The sequence below is a fragment of the Toxorhynchites rutilus genome, chromosome 1, assembly GCF_029784135.1.
Source record: "Toxorhynchites rutilus septentrionalis strain SRP chromosome 1, ASM2978413v1, whole genome shotgun sequence".
NCBI classification, from domain to species: domain Eukaryota; kingdom Metazoa; phylum Arthropoda; class Insecta; order Diptera; family Culicidae; genus Toxorhynchites; species Toxorhynchites rutilus.
In genome coordinates, this window is record NC_073744.1 from 71,469,562 (window position 1) to 71,484,510 (window position 14,949).

At 38.5% G+C, this 14,949-nt stretch overlaps 1 protein-coding gene across 2 annotated transcripts in view; it reads left to right on the plus strand.

Annotated features, from left to right (window-relative positions):
• The window catches only part of LOC129775070 (mucin-2), a 114,643-nt gene that overhangs the window by 40,827 nt on the left and 58,867 nt on the right, over positions 1–14,949 (plus strand). The window contains exon 2 of one of the 2 annotated variants that reach the window (XM_055779308.1): positions 8,031–8,075. The exons of the other annotated variant lie outside the window; for it this stretch is intronic. The gene's annotated coding sequence lies outside the window, so the exon portion shown is untranslated. The remainder of the gene's footprint in view (positions 1–8,030; positions 8,076–14,949) is intronic. 2 annotated transcript variants of the gene reach the window in all.

Genomic DNA, 14,949 nt, shown 5'->3' on the forward strand with positions numbered 1-14,949 from the left:
GATTTGCAATGTGCCCTCAGCCATCCGGTCACCGGTGGAGAGTTTCCTCAGTGGCTATTCACTGACCTGTGAGGAAGACTTTGGAATTTTTCGAGCACCTCAATTCCACCGGTCATGCTTCTGTCGCTCGGCGATTTACGGCACCCAAAGCACAATGAGCAGAGTAAGAGCTGTTGTTTTATTGATTCGAGATTTGTCTCGCATTATTTTGTTTCATTGAAACCGGGGCTACACATCGTGAGAAATTCGTCACGCGGAAGAAGCACCTATTTGGCGCTGCTGAGAGGAAGTTCAAAAATAAAATTAAATGCACCGGATTTTCCACCTTTCATTTTTAGATTTTACATACCATTCTCAGCGTAGAGTCACCGGAGAAATTTATGTATCGGTGTCATTCGAATTACTCACTAGTCGATCAATCATGCACTTTTCTTGCAAACTATTTAAAGCTTGTAATACGATGATCGTGGATACTCTGTGTACACAAGAACAGGTTAAAATCATTTGCATCGGCTACCGTACCGCCATAATATTGAGTCGTAGTTTGTTGGACTTAAGTCTGCACAATCAAGAGTGGTTAGTCTGATTACGATAGGCGGTCTTTGACAAACTTTCGATTTCATCCGATGCATCACCGTCTGAGTTGGTAATTTATATGCATCCGCTAATGGTGGCGTGTGAAATCTGTGAAGCACGGGAACATTTAAATGTTAATGATGAGATAGCGAGGAAAATATAGCCAGAGATGCCAGATCTATGAAAATATCCTTAGGTCCCCGGATTTATTGCTACTTTTAGGGAAATACGGATCCGTAGTCCAGATTAACGGAACTCATTACAATCCTTAAAGATTATAAGGACTCTCGTTTCCAATGTATGTTCATTGGTTCCCTTTTGAATAAAAGGGTAATCAGTTTTTGAAGAAAACAAGGATAACAGAACATTGTGGAAACACTCTACCGCCAGCAATTTGACTAGTCACTTGTGTCAACTGTTTGTTTTTATTTCACATTATGTTCTTGAACTCCGTGAATCTTTTTGAACATATTTTATTCCTATAGACATTGTATCATTCGTTATCGTTTGATCTGAACTCCAAACCTTAAAATCCGTAAAATCCAGAACACCGAAGATACATGGCAAACAATTGTATATTATGCCTCTGGATTGGTCGGTGTTCGGTCAGATCGGACTAAGTAACATAATTATGATTTCGAGTAAATCGAACTCAAAGTTTGAAGATGTGTAGTTTCAATAGCTTTTAATCATTCTCCCAGTTGTTTTTCTACAGGTCTTTGTTACTCATTAACAAGGTCTTGTAATTGTATTATTACCAGAAAAAAAAAACATTTTAAAGGTCAATCAAGAGGGTTTCACGACTGACTATGTGTACTTGGTTAACTATGACTGAAAGATTTGGTGATGAAATCATATTAATTTTTAAACTGTAGAATTTCCTCCACTAAACCTATACAATATTTAAAACAAAATGGTTCTATGGCATAAAACACTATTTCAATTACCTAAAATCATCGACTATCATCAACTATCAACGACTATCATAACTGAACAAAATTCAATCTTACCTTCCATTTCTGTGATCTGAGAAAAGTAGAATGTAGGCTGAAAAATTATTGATTGTTCGCTAACATTTACTCATTTTTTTTTCTTATTTTGTTACTAAGTTCGGTCTGAATAAACATCGACCAATTCTATGAATCAGTTGGAGCATGTTCCATTGCTGAGGACATCGATCATTGTTGCGTTTTACTCTATTTGCATTGAAAAGGTATAGGCGACCCTCTCCGGAACCTTCTTGAATATGTATTCAGAAATTTGACTTCCGGAAGAAAGCAATAAAATCATGAATTTTCAAATTTCAATAATAAGTTACCTTGCCGTTACGGTGAATTACTCGAAAAAAATGGCAAACTGTATACCATTTATTTGATTTCTAGCAAAACCCTACCATTTTTCCATGTGTAACTAAAGTAGTTAGAGACTTTCGTCGCAATTCTTTTTCGACTTTTTCCACAGTCGATTCATACTTGTTCACATGCGATGATACGTTGTTCCACCAGCACCGTAATTCCACATTTATCAGCCGCTTCGATTTACTTTTGGCAACGCATAAAAACAACAATAATGTGCACGTGTGATGCAAAATTACAGAAGCACTCTAAACTAGACGGCATGAAAATCGACGTGATTTTTCATAGCGAAGATGCATCATACATAGTCCATTTAAGGCGAAACATTTGCGCAAAAGCGGAGCTTAAGTTGTAAATGTTTTTTTCGTACCTCCATTATGCTTCGTGGGCCTTTTGTGATCATTTTTTTCAGCCATAACAGAGTCGTATTCGTTCGTGTACGTTTTTATCTTATCGATAACATGTGGTTTAAAATGTTATCGACAAGGTCTTAAAACGCAAGCAGGCCAGGTAGTGGCTGTTGCTTCGACCGCGAAAATGGAACAGACGTGTTCGTTGTTGTTCCGGGAAGTGCTGAGGACCCCTGGTTGGTAGCATGACTTCTCTTCTCTTCTACTTGCTTCGGCCTATTCTCAGCACGTTCAGTTCGAGGCTTCATTCCAACTTGGGAAGTTTCGGTATTCTTTCTGGGGAGTGATGAAAAATAAGTAATTTTTCTTTTCCTGATGTCACCCTGCGATATACCGGAACATCCGGCATTGGGAGCGTCAGCAACAGGCTCGTCGTTCTGCAGAATGGAGTAGGGATTGTCCTGTGTCGTTGGCACGGAACTCTTAAGCATTTCTGCAAAAGTCCGCTTGGAACGTTCCTTTAAGGAACGCTTGAGTTTTTCCCCTCGTTGTATGTACACCGGGCATTGAGTAAAATCATGAGGAGTCCCGCCGCAATGAAGACACTTGTGCTCTTTCGCGCAAGGATTCTCATCATGGCTCTCTCCACAATCTGCGCAACGTTTTTTATTGCAACAATAGGCGGCCGTGTGACCGAGTTGCATACATTTGTTGCATTTCATTACCCGGGGTACAAACAACCGAACAGGTAAACGAAGTGCCCCTATTGCAACGTAATTTGGAAGGGCGGAACCCTCAAAAGTCACACGAAAAGAGTTTGTCCGATTGAGAATTCTTTTGTCATTTTTATGTGACACAGATTTCAGTCGATCGCATGCAAGAATCTTCACAGTTTTTTGGTTTGGATTTTCGTCTAAAGTACACAATGAATGGGCCTTTGGAGCCTTCAGGGTATTCTTTAGGACGAAAATCCTGTTTCTCGTCGATTTCCTCATCTTCGGAACTATCAACTTCGTAAACAGAATTTTCTACCTCAATTTCTGCTTCATCCTCCTGCTCTTCAGGAGGAGGTTCGGTATCAGAAATATTCAATTGCGTCAACGGGGGGTCCTTTCCGCCCTCAGCCATATTAGAAAAATCGACCAACAGTTCGATATGAACAGAATATAATAATTATCAAAATGAATAAGTAAAAAAAAATATTATAAGGTTATGCTGCGGATAATATTTATATTAATTTATTTTATTTATATAAAATTCTAAAATGAAAAAAAGTTCCAATAAAATTTCAACGGTAATGTAACCAAGAAAAAATAGACACCCCTAATGCCAACGTTTGCCGATTTGGTAAACACACAGATGAACAATGGTGTAAATCGAGCACAGATGGTAGAAGGAATGATAGGAGGACAAAAGAAAAATAAACTTATACTTGCCGCTGCTGTGTGGCGTGTGTGATGAATCTGTCTGAATTGTATCCTCTGCGTCTCGGTCGCGCACCACTTTGAGCTTCGCTCTACTCGCAAGCGCAACCGATGAAAAAAAAACACAGTCTGATTCGATGTGGAAAAAAATACCTTTGTTGGATCGTTTCGAAAACCTGTCCGATCTACTTGCGAGTTATCGAACGAATTATAAACGAATGAATTCATTTGATAATGAAAATTGTGATTTTATGTTGTTTTCATCATAAGTACCAAGTTTCAAAATATTTGTCGGTTGATTTGGGGTGGACTTGCTCTTCTCGTTTTCTCTCTTACTCTTCTCTCTCTAATCGTTCATCTATTTATCTATAACTGTTCATCTTTTCACCCATCTCCATTTCCTCGCATCACTCATTCCTCTTTTTCGGCTTTAATATGTGAGTGTACTATGCCACATTTTTTACACGCTAAATACAAATATTACAAACATGACGAATAATCAAAGTTAATAATACAAACGGTAACAAGCTGTCGTCAGTCGATTGTATCATATGTGGCTTTGAAGTTGACAAAGATGTGATGCGTAGGGACCTGATACTCGCGGCACTTTTGGAGGATTTACCGCAGTGTAAAAATCTGCTCCGTTGAGCATTCTTTCGTTGAATGGCCACCAGCTAATCAACCATTTCTGCTTCTCCCCCATCGCGATAAAAGCCGTACTCAGCCCTTGTGTGTTGCCGCAGCTCTGGTAGTTAATATAACCACCTTGAAACGATCACACCGTCGAGTCTTTCCAGTGCTACGATGTTGAAATTACGGACTCTCAATATTTCTGAAAGAATTCGTGTACTTGTAAGAAAGTTGAGAGACTCGCAGTTTCATGTCCGGAGTTTCAAATCTCTAGTCCGCGTTCTTTGCATGGGTTTAGTCCGATTGTCCTGTCTTGAATTTCTTTGTGAATTTTCCTTTGCGTTTTATTTTCACGGATGGCTTGAAGGGCCTGCACCAAGCCCCAGTCTCGCCGTAGAACCATCGTCTTCAGCTCTGTTTAGAGTTCCACGCTGGCACGAGAACAGTGATCAGCCGCCCCTGACATGGGGTACAGACGCTATTTTGAGTCGCACCTCTATGGTGTTTACAGATACGCCCTTTTCCTATCAACAAGCGACCAAGATCCCACAGGGGTTGGTTACCCGATCTTCACTATGGTTACTCGTACCCCACTCGGCACCTCGAGAACTCGAGAACCGAATAGTGGAGAGTTCGCGTGTTCAGAATCACATCACTCATCACAGTGAATCCTTATTCGTCGTACCCATTTCAACTAATATTTTTTTCCTTCCATGATAATCGCTAGGGAACCACGCTATAGAGGTGACCCTTCTGACTCGAATATCATATTAACATTCCTTCCTTTTACCCTGGTGACTGTAAGGACGTGGCCGGCTCGAATCACCGAAACTTGCACAATGAGAATGATTTGTTACTTCTAAATGACATTCAATGTGTTTTCTGTGCAATTTCGCTGGTTCAGGTCAATCACGGAGAGCAACTACGAAGTGTACAATCTATCTAAGCTCAAGTTAATGAAGCTAAGGACCACGAATAGGGTCTATTGCATGCCTGCAGGTACACGAAGTACCGATGGCACGCTTAGTCCATTCGTTCATCATCGACAAAATGGCCGTTTAGGTTAGCCAAAAGAGTGCCCAAAACATGATGAGTAGTATTCGAAGAAAAGTTGGGGATTTCCTCAAAACTAAGTCGGAATAATTTTTTTTCGCTATTTTACCTTTAAAGTGACAATGAATGACCTTCATTCAGAGTACTTAACATTTTTATTTCATCAATATGGCTCTGAGATAGATCCATACAAATATTAAAAAACTTCTTTCTAAATGAATCGGATACAGGATACAGTGCTCCGTGGACCGAGTGGTTAGCGTCTCACATCATCATGCCGGGTGTTCAGGTTCGATTCCCATTCTGGCCGGGCAATTTTCGTCAGAGAAATTTCCTTCGACTTGCACTGTGGTCACGCGCATTCTAGAGCTTGCCCCTCGGAATACATTCAAGGCGTGTTATTTGGCTTAAGAAATCTCAACTAAGTATTAATGAATGACGCTAGTTAATACATACGTTGAGACGGCAAAAGTTCCTCAGGGAACGTTAACGCCATTCAAGTAATACAGTGCTCGAAAATGATTCGACGCGTGATATTATTTTTTGTAACCCTAAAGTATTCAAAAATAATGGGAGAGCTATTCTTGTTCCGCTAAGGGTGTCTAAGTGAAATTAATTAATTACCTAACCATATACGAAACATGTACAAATTGGTGAAATAAAAAAAATAACATAATATAATAATATAATACAGCTCATCGTAAGTAGGATTGCTCGAACCAAATATTTGCGACTTCTTACAAAAAACTGAACGAACTTATGATGAGACTTTTCATCGTTAGATGCGCCAACGCCAACATAAGATGTGGAAGCATTTCAGAGTACCAAAATATACCGAATTTCGGTGAATTAGATTGGATTTTACCGTCTGCCCATCCCGCAGAGTAATATTTCCATGATCGTTAATTCCACTCCCAAACAGAAAGTTTATTACAGTCTCCAGTTGTCTCCGAATGATTATCTGGTGGAAAGTGCCGATCTCATTCGTCTCCTATGTCGTGCCTATTGGGGAACATAAATAAGGGGCCTCGGGCTGGAGGTCACTGGCTCCACCCCAAATTCATCTGCCGACCCGGTTGGATGCACTATGTTGAACTCACTAAAAAATGCAAATTTGCAGTTTTTAGCGATGATTACTGTGAAGACGAGCAATGAAGAAAAGTATCATGCACCATCACCATAAACCATGGGAAACCATTTTCTCACCATCGACCACTCTCCAGGTTATGAATAATTCTTCAGTGGACCACCGCGGGCCTGAGACAACGGACTCAATCTGATGAATAGCTGCAAAGGTGCGCTTCACGATGGGATTGGGATGGGAATGGGATTGTTGTCGTTTTCTTTTCTAAGCAGACAGGATGAAAAAACGACATCGAACAAGTCTTGTCAGTCCACTCTTGTCGCCTCATTATTTTAGTTGTATAATTAGGGGGACAAATTGACACTCATCTCAGCGTGGTTCAAAACTTATATTCGAATTACATCTAAATTATATTCAAACTGAATCTTACCTATTCACGTTTCGGCGTTTATGCACCAAAAATTTCGCTACTGTCATCGTTGCACATATCGTGTTACAGCCTAAAAAACAAACACCGGAGTCGTGTGTGCCTGAAGTGTTGACCAACATTTACTGTAACACGTGATTGATTTACAGATACGCGTCTTTACTTATGTATAGACTCCATTTATTATGATCATCGTGTTGTTGGAATTTAGCTGTGGCAAAGCTAAATTCCAACATTATAACGGAAATAAACAACCAATTTCGGTCGTCTTATGAAAGTTAGCCATCAATAATATTCAATGCAAATTCCACCAAAATAGAATTACTATTGAGGTAAAACATTACTTTCCACGACGACAGAGGTGGTGGAGCATGCTGGAAATTTCTATCATAGCATTGCAACATGCGGCAACTGGGCTCTGATACTTTCTCTGCTAACGTAGTAGACGCGTCGGACACATTAATTCTGTCCGTAATTTTTATTGCCCCATTAAGGCCTGCGTTTATTATCGATAGAGGCACCGATTTATAAGCCGATCAGCAGCGCGGTAATGCAACGGTTCGGTTGGGAACTAATTGAGTTAAACTCGGAAGTAGTAGGAAGACGGAAGAGGCCATTTGTCAAGGGCCACACGTCAGCCACACGCCACACAAGACAATGACCACGCCGATACTGCCGAACATAATGAAGAAGCTCGACGAGCATCGTGAACGCTACTTTCACACTGAGTTTCACTTTCGATGGACAGGTGATAGACAGCGGAAGTACCAGATGAACATGTACATAATATAAAGAAGTGTTTTACAAAACATATAAAAATTACATTCGATTTGGTTATTCGTAGATTTTCAGTTCGTGAAAGTCAATTTGTTTTGGGCATATTTGTGGCACATTGTGCGTAAATTGAGTATAACAAGCCTTTTTCGATCAAAATGGAATTGGTGATCTAAATTATGCAATCGGTACTATGAGTATGAACCACTTCGTAACATCATTCCATGAAACGCTCAACAACGTACTAGGAGCGAGAGAATCGTTCAGTTCACCAACTGATTACACTCAAATGCATAATCATATGAATAGTGAAAAGTAAACAAAAACCTATAATCTATTTTATTTTTATTTTTTCAGGTGAACTGAATGTCATTTTGAGCGTAATAAGCGCTAGCTATAATCGTAAGTAAAATAATTTTGTATTTAATTCACTTTTTTCAATCAACCCTTTAACTTGGCAGCCGACAGAACTCCATTCGTGAAAAGAATCCATTCGTGATTCTTTGAAGAAAACCTCATTCTCTATTAAAGGATATTGATTCTAAACGGAAAATTGAATTATCGTTCATTATTTCTATGTAAAAATGTGTTTATTTCTCCCTAATATGTAGAATGTTTTTCCCAGTTTCATATTCGCAAATAAAGAGCCGAATATCCGAAGCTTGTCGGATGTCCGGTATTTGGCCGTGTTTCTTTCAACCGATTATTAGTAGTCGTACAATTATAAGTTCTTCTCCAAACTAATTTCTGAAAGAGTTTTGACTGTAAATATTTCAAGTTCAAGCGTTCAGAGGAATGTTCCCACCGGAGCACCGTGCACGGTAGAAGTTTTCAAATGACGTATATCCCATCTTCATGCGTTGATCTTTCACGAGGTTACAGCATCACTTAAAAATTTCGACTTCGTACTTTGTTCCCATAATTTTTCGTCGAATGAAGAATTAACGACATTGTATTGCATACTAAGAATATGATTTAGAAGAAAAGTTGAGTTTTAAAATTATTATTGGATTATTATTTGAATTCTTTTAACACTTTTTTCATGTGACACCGATTATTACCCTAATAAGTACACTTATTACGAAACTTCAGGAACAGTATAGGGTGTGTCACATCAAATTGCATCACGGAAAAAACGCTGTAGAAATTCGCCCAGTAGACCGATCCTTTTGAAAATGTTAGACAGTAAAATAAAAACTATTAAACAGCTTTTGGCATTTTCTTTTTATTCATACTTCGAGCCCAAGCCCGTATGCTCGCACCTTCCAGGTTGTAGTTTTTTTTGAACAGAAATCCATTTTCTCTTGAAGTCCGCCTCCGATTTGACAACTTTTGGGTTCTTCCGGAGGGCCTGCTTCATAATCGCCCAATATTTCTCTATTGGACGAAGCTCCGACGCGTTGGGCGGGTTCATTTCCTTTGGCACGAAAGTGACCCCGTTGGCTTCGTACCACTCCAACACGTCCTTTGAATAGTGGCACGAAGCGAGATCCGGCCAGAAGATGGTCGGGCCCTCGTGCTACTTCAATAATGGTAGTAAGCGCTTCTGAAGGCACTCCTTAAGGTAAACCTGCCCGTTTACCGTGCCGGTCATCACGAAGAGGGCGCTCCGCTTTCCGCAAGAGCAGATCGCTTGCCACACCATGTACTTTTTGGCAAACTTGGATAGTTTCTGCTTGCGAATCTCCTCCGGAACGCTGAATTTGTCCTCTGTGGAGAAGAACAACAGGCCCGGCAGCTGACGAAAGTCCGCTTTGACGTAAGTTTCGTCGTCCATTACCAGGCAATGCGGCTTCGTCCGCATTTCGGTGTACAGCTTCCGGGCTCGCGTCTTCCCCACCATGCCTTTTGCGCGGTTAGGAGCCTTCTGAACCTTGTATGTACGCAGGCCCTCCCGCTGCTTGGTCCGCTGGACGAATGAACTTGACAAATTCAGCTTATTGGCGACATCCCGGTCCGAACTTCTCGGATCACGTCTAAACTGCTTAACTACGCGCTTTTTCACTGACGGAGCATCCATTTTTGCCGTTCTCTTATCTGATTATAAGTGAAAGCTGAAGATATAATTCCTAAAAATTGAATTTCTACAGCGTTTTTTCCGTAATGCAATTTGATGTGACACACCCTTTATTACCATAATGAGTACACGGAAGTTGTATTTTCAAACATATTTTTTATAAAATTTAGTCGAATAGTCATCGAAATATTAGTGACAATCTTTAAAAACAGAGTTGAAACTGCTAGAAAAAGTATAGTTTTGTGTACCTTTGAACTAAAATAGAGTATTTATTCGCCAATTTCTGCAAGTTGGTGACATATGTCCTCCATAATTGGTACACTTACCCTATATCTATTTTTCCAGATTTAAAGAAAACATGTTTTCGAGTAACATTTAACATTTTTTTTTTCTAAAATTCGATTGATATTTTTTCATGAAAACATGAATAACTTCCTACATTTCTTTCTTCGACTAATATTTTGTAGGTCTGATGGATTTCGTGTGATTAGTGCTGAGTTTTTTTTTAAATCCTAATTCAAAACTATGACATCTACAAAATGTTGATTAAAGAATAAAATGTAGAAAATATCAAACAATTTGAAAAAACATTGAAAAAAAAATTTTGCAAATTGAAATTCATTTTTCTCGAAAAAATGCGTTTTTTTAAATTTTGGAAAAAAAGATATACATAGCACTTACAATTTTCAACAAGTTACCCACAAGTCATCGGAAGATGGGCACCTTTACAGAGAAAAAGTTTTTCGGACAACAACTTTGTTATGTTTTCTTTTCTATAAAAAATTACTACTAATGTTTAACTCGTAACATTTTTACACATAAATTATCGTGATTTACATGTTCTGAAAACTTTTTGCTGTTTAGAAACATGTCAAGAACATGTCAAACGCGAGAACTCACACACAAAAATGTTGCGAGTAAAATGTAATTTTTTCAGGATTTCTCATACAAAAATGCATTATACTCCAGTAAATATAAAAGATAGAAAGTTGACGTCTTCGACAAAATTCATATTTTAATGAGATCAAAAGTATTGTCGAATACACTATATCGCTCTTTACTTCAAACAAAATTAGGATTAGTTGTAATTTTTTCACAGAAAACATAAAAAAGTTGTTGTTAGAAAAACTTTTTCCCAATAAAAGTGCCCATCTTCCAATGTATGGACGGCTCGTTGGAAATTATAAGGACTTTTCAGATAATTTTTAAAAAATACGTTTTTGAGAAAAATGAGTTCCAATTTCTTAAATTTTTTTTCAACGATTTTTTTCTTTAATTTATGCAAAGTATCTTAAATGACCCATGTGTGACATGTGCATCTCACATGTCATTCTCCTCATTCTTTTCATAATGCACTTCTAGCAGACCACACCAGTGGGAACATGCTGAGAAGGATATTTCTACGCGGCATCGAACCTTCAGTTCAATGCCTGGCATTTATGGCGACAAACAGAAGTGTCGCATTACTGATTTAATGAACCATGACGGTTACCAAGAGTACAGTCATGGATTTTTAGGGTTATGCTATCTCTCTCTCTTTCGCATGTACAACGATCGCTGATTGGTGATCGGGTACATAGAAATTTATATATCGGTGCTTCAAGTGTCTCCAGTAGGAGACTGTAACTTTTAAAAGAATGCAATAAAGACAGAATGTTTTCAACCTTCATTGAGTATAGACTTGTGATTACGAAGTCCGAATATAACACATGTCTTTACACCCACAACGTTTCACTGCTACCTGAGATGGTGCTGATAAGTTGGCATGAAATTCATCATACGATAAAACTTTTAAAAGTCAGTTTTTAGTAATTTTTTAGAATTTTGAAATTTTGGATTTTTCTATTTTTAGGTCCATTGAAACATAATTTTCGTTTAAATATACCTGTTTTCAATATGCAATTTTTTTTCTGAATTCAAAAGCATTGTACGGTGCAATTTTTTGATAATTTGAAATTTGGGAATTATCTAATTAAGTTTTGAGACATAGTACCGCTTTGAAATGTGTTCGTCATGTTTTTTTTTCTATTTATGATTTTTTTTTCATGATCTATCGTGGATTGAACTTACTATTTTTTCCAAATTTTCACCGCCTAGCATTTTTTTATTTTTATTAAATCGATAATTAATAAACTCGTGAATTTGAATTCATGAGACTAAACATAACAACATCTGATCTATTTATAGCATTATCCAAAAAAATCATAGCGTATGAAAAAAGTATAAAAGTATTTTTTCCATATTTTCTTTTCCAAGCTATTGAGAATGTCGTGAAAAACCAACCACGTTTTTGTCCATAGCTCTTATAGTGAACCATATAGTGATTCTAAAAATATATCTAATTTTCTATTTAGTAACAATACTTTTCATAGCGCTTTTTCATAGTGATAAGGTTTGGCGCTCTTTTTACGAATATATGAATAGAATACATCTATTATTGTAATATAATAAAATAAAAAAAATAAAAATTGTAATAAAATAAAAAAAAAATATTATTAATTTAAATCCTGAAAAAAATCACACATATCTAGAAAAGGCGTAGAAACACATTCAAATACGATTTAGAGTAGTACTGATTCTCTAAATCCCCGAAGAAAAATTCAATATTTAAAGACTTTTTCAGTACTCAAATTTTTGATGAAATTTTTTTTTGATAATATTTCTATGCTGAGAAATGTCCTACTTCATGCGACCAAATTACACTCTGTCCAACTTCTATAAGACCACCCTCAATATACTTCGTTGTAAGGTTGGGCTAGACTAGGGATATATTCATGTGAAGAAATAGGATGAGATTTATATAAATCGCATCAACCGTTTACATTAGCGCGAACTTATATAATGAATATATTCATATTTTCGGTGAATATATTCACCTCAAGTAGAACTGCATCCAACTTAAGTGATTTCTCATCAGTGAGAAATTCACCAGCGTTTACATATGCCTGGATTTATTCTATTCAAAGTGGTTATAGTAGGCTGTCAAAGAAGTCCTGCGGTATTTTTTTTGAATTTTCATTTGTTCATAAAATTAGTTACAATCATCTGTTTTAAGTCAAATATGCGCCGTTTTGTTCGCTGACTTGTTCCCAACGAGATGCCAACTTCATAATACCCCTGTTATAGAAGCTCGCTTCCTTATTGGCAAAAAACTCGGATAGCCAATTTTCACAGGCCTCTTTTGTGGCTAACTTCTGACTACCTACCTCGTTCGCCATGGACAAAAACAGGTGGTAGTCACTTGGTGCAAGGTCTGGACTATACGGCGGATGCAAAAGAACCTCCCATCCGAGCTCCCGGAGCTTCTGGCGCGTCACCAAAGAAGTGTGTGGCCTGGCGTTGTCCTGATGGAAGACAATGCGGCCTCTGTTTATCAAAGATGGCCTCTTCTTCATGAGTGCTACCTTCAAGCGGTCCAGTTGTTGGCAGTACAGGTCCGAATTGAGCGTTTGGCCATAGGGAAGCAGCTCATAATAGATTATTCCTTGACAATCCCACCAAACACACAGCAGAACCTTCCTGGCCGTTAATGAGGGCTTGGCCACCGTCTGAGCCGCTTCAGTGGGCTTCGACCACGACCGTTTGCGCTTCACGTTGTCGTAAGTGACCCACTTTTCATCGCCAGTCACCATCCGCTTCAGAAACGGGTCGATTTTGTTGCGATTCATCAGCGATTCACATGCGTCGATACGGTCAAAGATGTTTTTTTGCGTCATCGTGTGTGGTACCCATCGAGCTTCTTTGTGAATCCAAGCTTCTTCAAATGGTTAATAACGGTTTGATGACTTATCCCCAGCTCTTGGCCGATGCTACGGCTGCTACTATGCCGGTCTTTCTCGGCTAATTCAGCGATTTTGTCGCAATTTTCGACGACAGGCCTTCCGGAGCGTGGCGCATCTTCGACGACCTCTACACCAGAACGAAAACGTTGAAACCATCGTTGTGCGGTGGAAATGGAAACTGTATCGGGTCCATAAACTGCACAAATTTTATTGGCAGCTTGAGATGCATTTTTGCCTTTGTCATAGTAGAACTGTAAAATATGTCGGATTTTCTCTTTATTTTGCTCCATATTTGCGACACTATAACTCACGAACGACTTAACCAAACAAAACACTGTCAAGGACTATATTATTAAATACCTTTCCAACAAGCTATAGTATGACTCGATACAATGAATACATATAGAACTACGCGCTTACAACGACACCTCGCGGAAATACCGCAGGGCTTTTTTGACAGCCTAATATATCCCTCGAAGAAATGTATCATATATATTTTCACCCGTTTACATCTATTTTCGCGTGAATAAATCCATCTATAGCTATAGATCTCCCTAATATAAACCCGCCATTACACAAACAGTTAGAATTTCAACAAGATATTTTCATACATTGTTGAATGCTTAGAGTGAATTATTTTTAACGTCAATTTCGTCGAGTCTGTAGCGTGGTACTGGTTTCGACATTTGGAAGCCCCTCGTTTAGTTATTTTGAAGTTCAGATTCTACACCAGCTCACTTGTGTGAATCGGAGCCTCTCTCTTCTTTCAATGTATTGGATGTAAGGCAACGCGAGTGCCGCTCCTCTTTTTAGATTTGAGCAACTTGGCATAATGGGTGCTGGATGTGATTCGACGGCTGTGTTTTAGCCAAGACACCCAAATACCAATACACCCGAAAGACTCATGCTTTCCTTTTTTCATTTTTTTCGTTTGGATATTTCCCCCAAATAGCAGAGTCTTTCGGCGGAGGTTTTCTTGTTCTTGGAACCTCAAAAACCCGGCAAGCGATTCGATTTGAACTGCGCTCGGGAGGTTAAAGGTGATCGCCCGAGAATATTTGAATATGAGACCGATGTAGGGACAAGGGAACTTGGCATGACTTGCGTGATTATTAACTTCGTTAATAATTACGCAGTTCCGGTCCTATTGATTAGTACGCTGATCTGAGGACTAAAAATTATGTTCTTCCATTTCAACGTGGACCGTGGAAGAGGTCGGAGTGGTGTTATTTTCTTGAACCGCGAATTTCACAAAAGGTAGTTGGTGTTTTAATTATCGCGAGTTAGTTGTGCTCATTAGTGTTCTTTTTTTTTTCTAGGATTAACGCTGTAATGTCTTGCTGCCTTACCAACTAAATGACGATGAAAATGTTACTCAAACGTGAAGCAAAATACAGAATAAACAAAACGATAATGATTTTCTTAACTAATATTACAAACTACTGGCAAAAACCATTCTTTACTAATCACCTCGGAT